Source organism: Cupressus sempervirens, chromosome 10, assembly GCF_028749045.1.
Source record: "Cupressus sempervirens isolate cs-2001-9-10 chromosome 10, ASM2874904v1, whole genome shotgun sequence".
NCBI lineage: Eukaryota > Viridiplantae > Streptophyta > Pinopsida > Cupressales > Cupressaceae > Cupressus > Cupressus sempervirens.
The window spans coordinates 446,501,681-446,511,409 of record NC_143127.1 but is presented as its reverse complement, the minus strand read 5'-3'; positions in this window follow the sequence as shown (position 1 = coordinate 446,511,409).

Below are 9,729 nucleotides of genomic sequence, written 5' to 3'. Positions count from 1 at the left end.
TATTTGGAAGTGAGTCAAGCCCTTGTATAGACCTTTGTGGAGTTTGGAGGATTGGGGTTGAAAGTTGATTGAATTTTGCTTCCTTGTGCTTACTCTGCACCATATAGGGCATTAAGTAATTAGGTAATAGGTGGAAACACCTTAGATGAGGTTAAGAAGGGTCCTAGAATAGTTTATAGGTCCTAGGTAGTCAATTTCAATAAAAAATGCAAATGCAATAAAAAGTTGCTATGCAACTTTCAAAAGTTGCAAAGCATTTTTTGCTTAAAAGTTGCATATTGCTAATGAAGGAGTTTGAACTAATTATAACTATTCCCTAGGTAGTTGATCAGTCAAACATGCTTATGAATTTATGATCCAACCTTCCCAGTAGAACAAGTTGGTTGATGTATGGATTTTTGCCGATTTCAATAAAATTTACTGGTTTTTTGGCTCAAAACTATTGCATTTTCATTTTCCCACATGCTATATGGATTGGGAAGGGTGGTTGTATGGTCTAATGAAAGATAGCTAATTGCTTTATTTTATTGACATTAAAGTATAGAAAATCTCAAATCTTATTTGAAGAATTGTTTTCAATCAGCAAAAATAAAATCAACATCTAGCTAAAGAGATGCATCAACATGCACAATAATTACATGTCAAATACCATGCTACTTAAAAAAATAGATTTCAATTATTGAACCTCATATAGTTAGGGAATTATAGATTCAATTTCAAACCATTTTCTACATATATAGTTTAGCAATCCTTTAAGAAAAAGGGTGCAAAGTTGGAGAAATAAAATGGTGAAACTACCCCTAACTTTCTTGCTTCTATTGTTGAGCATTTTCACTAATGGGACAAGGTTGAAAAAATTATATTTTTATGTCTATTAGAGAAAATTCCACTAGAAATTTTACTACTAGGTTAGATATTAGCAAGTGTTATAGATTTCTTAAACTTAAACTACCAAATTTTAATTTCTAGTAATTTCTTCCATGTTGGTTGGCTTCAGGGAAATGATATTGAAGCTTTGATCACTTATTTCTAACTTCCATAAATGTACTCTTAGGTCTAACTAGGAATGGATAGAAACACAAACTCAAAGAAAAATAGATTCTAAAAGGAAAAGTTCATCATATTTATCCCTACTTATGTTCTTCTATTAAAGGAAACACTAAGCATGAATAATGTCTTGATCCTTGTTACATCTATTTTTAAAAATTTCGTTAGATGTCTTTCATAAATGTTGTGCAGGAATTGAATTCAAATACTGAAAATATAAGCATCATGGGATTGATGATTCAAATCAATTTCATTTGAAATAAAAAATGCAAAATAAGAATGCTAAGTTATTTATTCTAAAATGGAAGAATATCTATTGCCTTGTTCCCCCAACTAGACCAGGATTTTTTTTAGCTTGTTCACATTCCCATCCATTTCTCTGCATATAAAATGTTAGATTTATATAATAAAAGGTTAATCATTGCCATTTCATGGTCTCGGGGCCCTTGATCCCATGAAATGGATCCTCTACATTAAAGAGATCAGTATAACTATTAGGTAAAAGTATTGAAAATTGTGACTATTATGTTGATGTGCAAAACAATGACTTTGATTAAGTTTTAAAACATTCAAAAGGAGTTGGAAATTGCTGCTAGGTTAAAAGTTAACAAATGCTCTAGTTAAAACAACAAGTGATCATGGGCAATTAAAAGCAACATTAAGTACATAATAATAATAATAAGGAATTATTTAATTAATACAAGGGCATTAAAAGAGCACACATTTGGAGTGTGACAGAAGTTAAGGAATAGACCATAGTCACATGGAAGGTGAAGAGGTGCTTAAAAGAGGGTACTCATGAGGCAACAATATATATATTTATAAGGTTGTGGTGAAGTATATAAAGGTCCCACATGGTTAACTTTCCTTGATTGCTTCAACTATTTTTATTTTAATTCTTATTGGATTACATTTATTTTTCCATCTCTTTCTTAGAAATAATAATAATAGTTGGCACGAGTAGATTTGTACTGTGCATTATCTTTAGTTCTGAGATTGAGATCACTATTAGAGGAATGAAGATAACTTGAAGAAAAAGAGGCATCATTTCTAGGTTCTCTTACTTTTTTTAGAATATACTAACTATATTTCATATTGATCAACTCTAGAAAGAAACTAATTTGAAAAGAATTATTTTCTGTGACACTGCATCAATAATTTAAGAAACGACACATGAGAGTGTCTTTTTTTCAAATTTGAAACCAAAACACATAAGGCAATAAAAATTGTAAGAAGGAATAGAACCAAATATATGTAATATCCTTATTTGTTCTTTTTAGGTCATCTAAAGGATTGATGTCCTATTTGGTTACAAGTAAAGTACTTACCAGTGAACACACTAGGCCCTCTTCCACTAGACCTTCCTCTGCCATTGGATCTTCTATGCCTAAATGTCCCTCTATTAGTAGACTCACTTTCAACATTTGAACCACTAGATTCCTCCTAATTTTTATTAAAAAATAAAAGCATGTTAGTCATAATATCATTATTGGTAACAATGTTCCAAATGCAAAGAATTATTTGTTTGAACTTCTAGCAATGATCAAGTGGCTTACTGAACATGGCTTGATGAGTCTTGGAAACTTCTCCCATTGTATCCTTTCTTTTGCTAGTTTGAAGTTTCTGGTTACATGCACACAATCATGACTTTACATCATAAAGCATTCACATTCTAAAAAAATTCATTTTCTTTCATTACATTTTGATATAAACAACAAATTTTAAACTTTCACCTATTCAAATGACTAATTTGAAAATGGGACCTATTAAAGAATCTAATATAAATTCAAATAATGTATCTAGATTCTAAACAAATCAAAACATAAAATCTATGATTTAAACTTATCTCATCACTTACACATCATAACAATATGGTCCACCTTGTCATGTGGACAATCTTGGGGGAGAGGTTGCAACATTGTATTTGTATCCACTTGATCACTCTTTCTCTCTCTCCCTCTCTTTCTATTTAATCTAATGAGCCAACTAGATCTGCTCTACATTTTAATGTCTCAAGTATTGCCTCATCGTCCGACCCACAAACTTTCCAAAGAATCTTATTATGTGGTTTTCCACAATACTTTATCAAATGGGCATTTGATGCGACAACAAGGTTTAAATAATGAATAATCTTCCTCTCTATTTGTCAATCCTTTAATAACCACAAGTTAGGGTTCTTCATAGAATATCATTTAAGCCATGTGCCAGTTACAACCATTGCACTAACATGGTACTCTAAACCTTCACCATCTATAACTAAGTGATCCAATTTTTGTTTGGCTTGGACACAATGACACAAATAATAATCTATCCCTTCTTCATTGTCTTTAGGTGCAATAATAGCACAAACATGGCCTATAGTGAAAAATGTACAAAATGTAGTCATTAATTCAGAAAATACTTAGGTAAAAGTTATAAAGTTACATATTGAAATTAAAAAGATATATAAATATATATATTACCAAGTTGCACTAGATCAAACAACCAGTCAAAGTCAATAGATGAATCCATCTGTACCATTTTTGGTGCTTGTGGGGGATGATAGGTGTCAGTTGGGTCCAAAACTTGTATATCCCATTTGTCCACCCATTCAATCAACTCATAGGCATCCCAATTTTCCTTTTCACATGATGGAAAATAGCATGTCATTTTTCATGTGTGGATACTCTATGAACTTACATCAAAACTTCTAAAAGAGTGCAACTCACTAGATCCTATTAGTGTGCAACAATCTTGATATGGTGCAATGTTAGTATTATCTATCAACCAAAAAAATCTATGAACCGTAAACTCACCTTCCTTACTTGGACCCATTGTAGCATTACACCACTAGATGATGAATTTTGCATCTATCAATATTGCTCCATCTTTGTACTTTAGTTCTTCATGAGCTAAGGCTCTTTTTATGCATGCACCTACACCATCATACTCTCCCTTTCCATTACCAGCCTCTGTGAAATTCCACATATATTGAATTCTACACAACCTATGCTCAACCAATAGAACATCTGTGCATTCTTGAATTGAGATGTACAATTGTCTGACCAAATAATGCGTTGATGATATGTGATGCCCCTATTAGCCAAATCTCCATAAAATAGTTGAAAACAAACCTATACAAACTATGTAGAATGTGATCAATGTCACTGATGTAAAAATGGTACTCCTTCAAAATCTTCCTGTCATCCTCTGTACTTGTAGGTGAATGCATGAATGTTATGTGAACAAATATGGAAACCTGTTGAGAAGTATAATACTTTTCTTGCACCTCATTTTGTGGTTGTAGTGTGTAGTTCTCTATGAAGTCTACAATTGAAACAATGGTATCCAGTGGAAATGTATCCTTGCACAACTTGAATTGCAAATCCAACCATCGACCTATATGTGTATGCCTTGCATACTCATAAATAATCTTTTCACAAAAAATCTTCATGAACTCATACACTAGAACCTTTTCAATAACTAAATCACATCTTTTTCCATGTTTCCAATCTTTTAGAGCATATGTCACTATCTTAAATTTTTTGCAATCTACTATTTCATTTCCAATTGCATGTGTACTATCCATATGTTGACAAATTGATAAAATTTGCAAAGAACCACAAAATAAGCATGTACCATCTAAGCATGATGTCTTTTAAAATTATTGGTCATCCCCTATTTCTCATAAAATTTTGGATATGAATTCCCTTGAAGATCTTGGTGGCTCATTCATGTCACAGTCTTGCAAAACAAACTCAAATTGCAAAAACACACATATATGCCCAAAAACATCAAAATGGTTAGAAAATTCAATGTGTATGATACAACACCAAGTTGTGTGTGTGTGATTTATCTTGACATAAAAAGGTTTACCCATCTCATAAAATCTTTGACTTATTCAAATTTGAGGATACATACAAATAAATTTTGCAAAAAATTGTATTTTAGTTGAGTCCAAAAAATGTTTTGCATGTGGGTTGTGATTTTGGCTACCAATCCTCCTTCTTACAACATATCTTTGATTAGGGGAAACACGTGTATTATTTTTCCAAAAATCTTTGATCAATTATTTCAAAGCTTCACTAATTTCTTTATCCTTGTGTGGTAGTCTACCGCTAAATGTCCATAACTCATTTTTTGTTGGATCTTCCAATATTTCATGCCTTAGCATGGTTCTCCTTAGAGTACCTCTACCAATTTTTAATGTTTTTCTTGTCTTTCTTATGAGTCAAGCATTCTTCATTTGGCTACTTACTATTCTTGATGTAAGTACTCATCTTGTGATATTACTATCTTTGGTGTGTGATGAAGAACCCATTTTTTCATAAGAACTCATTAGATTGTTTACAATGCTTTTTTTATTTGAATTGTCCATCATTCTTAGCCCAAAAATCTTCATGATAGGCCTAAATTTTAAACTCCTCATCATTTCAAAAAATAATTGGCATTGACCTATAATATTTAATTCTTAAAAAAAAATCTCCACATATGATTAAATTTTCTTTGACAAGTACGCTTGCTAATCTTGTCAGGTATTGATTTCAAAATGTTATTATCAATATCAATTAAATATTTTGGTCTTCTAAAATGAATTTTAGAAGGTTTTATAATCTCTTTCATTCTCTCAAAATTTTGAGCATCAACATAAGGTTGAGTGTATTGCGTACCTTGAACCAAAGATGATGTGACTTGGCAATAAGATGTGAAAGATGGAATATCACCTACTTGATGTGTTGATGTTGTTTCTTCAACATGACATGATGGAGTTTGTACATCATCGGATCTAAAAATTAGTGTCTTTTCAACATGAGAGGATGATATGACTCCAACATTGGAAGATGTTGTAGCTTCACAATTCAATTGTCTTCTTGAGCCTAAGAGTCTCATTCATTCTCTTTGTCTTTCCAATTCTTCCTCTTTTTTTCTTTGAATTAGTGGTTCTTGATCTTCTTCGAAAGTCAATTCTTCATTCTTGCTTTGCAATTTTCTTTGTTCACGTAGTAGTTTCATTTTTTCTCTTTTAATTGCCAAATCTTTCTCCCTATCTTCATTTGTTTGAGTTTTTAGTTTCTTCCTTGACATGATGATGATTTCTACATGTCAAATTATTCCAACATCTAAATTACTTACAATGTATAAATTTTAAATTTTTCAAATACATATAAAAATTATAATCATTTGAATGAATACACAATATATATCAAATAGCTTGTCAAATTTCTAACCATTTTGAAATAACATTTCATTCAGACATACAAATTTCAATGAATTCACTATATATTAAACATGTCAAATTATAATCAAATTGGTATCTATTTATCAACAAACAATATTTAAAAAGGATTGCACTAACTTTTTCTATACAAAGAATATTCAAAAATTCTTCAAATCGCATATTCAATGATTGAATTTGGTGTTTTCTACCTTCAAAAATTCTTCAAATAGTGTTTGCTATGTTGAAACCCATGATTTCTATCTGAATAATAGAATGCACAATAGACCAAAAATAGAGAATGGATGAAATGGGCTCCAAAGTTTCTTTTTGACTATTTTTGGGTGATCTCACATAGTACGTATGCACTATAGCATGTACACACTATAAAGCGCATACGCACTATAGTGCATACACACTATGTCAAAACACATCCCTCTCTATCCCACCAACTCTCTCTCCCTAATCTCTCTCCTCTCCCATCCCCTACTCTCTCTCAGTTTCTCTCTCTCCTCTCCCATCCCCTACTCTCTCTCACTCTCCCTCTCCCATCACCTACTCTCTCTCCTACCCCCTTTGCCATAGCCTAATCTCTCCCATCCCCTACTCTCTCCCTCCCTTCTCCCATCCCCTACTCTCTCTCTCACTCTCCCACTCCCATCACCTACTCTCTCTCTCTCTCACCCTCTCTCCTCTCCCATCCCCTACTCTCTAGATCTCTCTGACACACTCCCATCCTCCCTCTCCCACTGCCTACTATCTCTCTCTCTCTCTCTCTCTCTCTCTCTCTCTCTCATCCCCCTAATCTCTCTCACACTCTCTCCCATCCCCTACTCTATCTCTCTCTCTCTCTCTCTCCCATCCCCTACTCTCTCTTACACACACTTCCATCCCCCCTCTCTCTCCCTCTCTAACTCCCTCTCCCACCACCTACTCTCTCTCGACCATCCACTACTCTCTCTCTCCCCCCTCTCCCATCCCTTAAACTCTCTTTTATAGATACGCACTCCCATCCTCCCCCTCTCTCTCCTCTTCCATCCCCTACTCTCTAGATCTCTCACACACACTCTCATCCCCCCTCTCTCTCCTCCTCTCCCACTACCTACTATCTCTCTCTCAAGTTCTCTCTCTCCCTCTCTACTCTCTCTCCCATCCCCTACTCTTACTCTCTCTCCCATCCCCAAATCTCTCTCACACTTTCTCCCATCCTTTCACTCTGTCTCTCCAATCCCATACTCTCTCTCTTTGCCACCCTCTACTCTCTCTCCCATTCTCTCCCATCCTTTCACTCTGTCTCTCCCATCCCATACTCTCTTTCTGCCACCCCCTACTCTCTCACACTCTCACACTCTCTCCCATCCCCTACTCTCTCTCTTTCATAGACACACACACACTCCCATCCACCCTCTCTCTCTTCTCTCCCATCCCCTACTCTCTAGATATATCACACACACTCCCATCCCACTCTCTCTATCTCCCTCTACCTACTCTCTCTCACACTCTCTCCCATCCCCTACTCTCTCACACTCTCTCTCTTACACACACTCCCATCCCCCTCTCTCTCCCTCTCCCACTCCCTCTCCCACCATCTACTCTCTCTCTCTCTGATTTGCTACTCTCTCTCTTAAGCTACTCTCTCTCTCCCCTCTCTCACTCTCTCTTTTACAGATACACACTCCCACCCCCTCTCTCTCTCCTCTCCCATGCCCTACTCTCTAGATCTTTCACACACACTCCCATCCCCCCTCTCTCTCCTCCTCTCCCACTCCCTCTCCCACCACCTACTATCTCTCTCTCTCAAGTTCTATCTCTCCCTCTCTAGTCTCTCTCCCATCCCCTACTCTTACTCTCTCTCTCTCTCCCATCCCCAACTCTCTCTCACACACTCTCCCATCCCCTATTCTCTCTCACACTCTCTCACATCCTTTCACTATGTCTCTCCCATCTTGTACTCTCTTTGCCACCCCCTATACTCTCTCTCACTCTCTCCCATTCTTTCACTCTATCTCTCCCATCTTGTGCTCTCTCTCTACCACCCCCTACTCTCTCTCACACTCTCACACTCTCTCCCATCCCCCTCTCTCTTCTCTCCAATCCCCTACTCTCTAGATCTATCACACACACTCCCATCCAACTCTCTCTATCTCCCTCTCCCTACTCACTCCCACACTCTCTCCCATCCCCTACTCTCTCTCACACTCTCCCATCCTTTACTCTCACTCTCTCCCTCTCCCACCACCTACTCTCTATCCTCCATCCCATACTCTCTCTCTCTCCCTCTCCCATCCCTTACTATCTCTCTTTCATAGACACACACACTCTTATCCCTTCACTCTCTTCTCTCCTATCCCCTACTCTCTAGATCTGTCACACACACTCCCATCCCCCCATCTCTCTCCCTCTCCCTCTCCCACTCCCTCTCCTACTACCTACTCTCTCTCTCTCTCTCTCTCTCTCTCTCACACACACACACACACACACACACACACACACTCGCGCGCGCGCGCGCGCACACACTCTCCCATCCCCTACTCTCACTCTATCTCTCCCATCCCATACGAGCTCTCTCTACCACCACCTACTCTCTCTCACACTCTCACACTCTCTCCTATCCCCTACTCTCTCTCTCTTACACACATTCCCATTCCCTCCCTCTCTCTCTCCCCCATCCCCTACTCTCTCTCTTTCATAGAAACACACTCCCATCCCCCCTCTCTCTCTCCTCTCCCATCCTCTACTCTCTAGATTTGTCACACACACCCCCATCCCCCTCTCTCTCTCCCTCTCCCACTCCCTCTTGCATCACCTACTATCTCTCTCTCTCAAGTACTCTCTTCCTCTCTACTTTCTCTCTCCCATTCCATACTCTCACTCTCTCTTCCATCCCCTACTCTCTCTCATGCTCTCTCCCATCCCCTACTCTCTCTCTCTCTCTCTCCCCCCATCCCATACAAGCTCTCTCTACCACCCCATACTCTCTCTCACACTCTTACACTCTCTCCCATCCCCTACTTTGTCTCTCTTATACACATTCCCATTCCCCCCTCTCTCTCTCTTGCACTCCCTTTCCCACCGCTTACTCTCTCCCATCCCCTACTCTCTCTCTTACATACACTCCCATTCCCCCTCTCTCTCTCTCTATCCCACTACCTCTCCCACCGCCTACTCTCTCTCTCTCTCTCTCTCTCTCTCTCTCTCTCTCTCTCTCTCTCTCTCTCTCACTCTCCCTCTCTACTCACTCTCCCATCCCCTACTCTCACTCTCTCTTTGCCACCCCTATTCTCTCTCACACTCTCACACTCTCTCCCATCCCCTACTCTCTCTCTTACACACACTCCCATCCCCCCTCTCTCTCCCTCTCCCATTTCCTACTCTTTTTCTCTCCCATCCCCTACTCTCTATCTCTCTCCCCTCTCCCATTCCCTACTCTCTCTCTTTCACACACAAACCCATCCCCCCTCTTGCCTCCCATCCCCTACTTTATCTCT